Below are 1,219 nucleotides of genomic sequence, written 5' to 3'. Positions count from 1 at the left end.
AGGAGACTCGCTTAAGCCCAGGAGTTGGAGGTTGCTGTGAGCTGTGATGCCATGGCACTTTACCCAGGGGGATAGCTTGAGGCGCTGTCTCAAAAAAAAAAAAAAGAAAACGAAATCTCATGGCCCCATTGTCTGGGAGGCTGCAGATAACTCGTATATGTGAAACTAGGAGGCAAATTAGGGCAGAATTAGGATAGTGACTAATACATTATCAGACAAAGCATGAACTTAGCGTGTGGGGCAAGTCACTCAGAGTATATACCAGGGTTTCACTCCAGGAGGATGGAAATTTGGCATGCATGAATTTTTAGCCTGGGAATTGAAAGTCCAGGCTGCCTCTGCGCCAGCCACATACACCTAAGGTGGCCGGTTTGAATCCAGCCCAGGCCGGCCAAACAACAATAACGGCTGCAACCAAAAAAATGGCTGGGCGTTGTGGGGGGCACCTGTGGTCCCAGCTACTTGGGAGGCTGAAGCAGGAGACTCGCTTGAGCCCAGGAGTTGGAAGTTGCTGTGAGCTGTGATGCCACAGCTCTCTACCCAGGGGGATAGCTTGAGGCTCTGTCTCCCAAAAAAAAAAAGTCTAGGCTTAGCTGCAGCTTGGTGACCTTGGACACATCCCTTAGACGCTCTGTCAAAACTCCTAAAATCGGGATAGCATACTTCATTTGCATCTCAAAAAATGCACATTAGCGTTTTTGTTTTACACAGAACCCTGAGAACTAGACGCTATCCTCAGGTAATGTAGCTAATAAGACCCTGAACCTGGCTGGGCGCTAGTAGCGCAGTGGTTATGGCGCCAGCCACATACACAGAGGTTGGTGGGTTCAAGCCCGGCGGGGCCAGCTAAAAAACAAATGACGACTGAAACAAAAAATAGCCAGGCTTCGTGGAGGGCGCCTGTAGTCCCACCTACTTAGGAGGCTGAAGCAAGAGAATCGTTTAAACCCAAGAATTTAAGGTTGCTGTGACCTGTGACGCCATGGCACTGTACCGAGGGCTGTTAACTTACTGAGACTCTGTCTCAAAAAAAAAAAAAGAAAAAGACCCTGAACCTAGATTTTATTTTATTTATTTATTTTTGTAGAGACAGAGTCTCACTTTATTGCCCTCCGTAGAGTGCCGTGGCGTCACAGCTCACAACAACCTCCAACTCCTGGGCTTAGGCATTTCTCTTGCCTCAGCCTCCCAAGTAGCTGGGACTAAAGGGGCCCACCAC

The sequence above is a fragment of the Otolemur garnettii genome, unplaced genomic scaffold, assembly GCF_000181295.1.
Source record: "Otolemur garnettii isolate 467f Iridium unplaced genomic scaffold, OtoGar3 scaffold00244, whole genome shotgun sequence".
NCBI lineage: Eukaryota > Metazoa > Chordata > Mammalia > Primates > Galagidae > Otolemur > Otolemur garnettii.
This window is presented reverse-complemented; position numbering follows the sequence as displayed.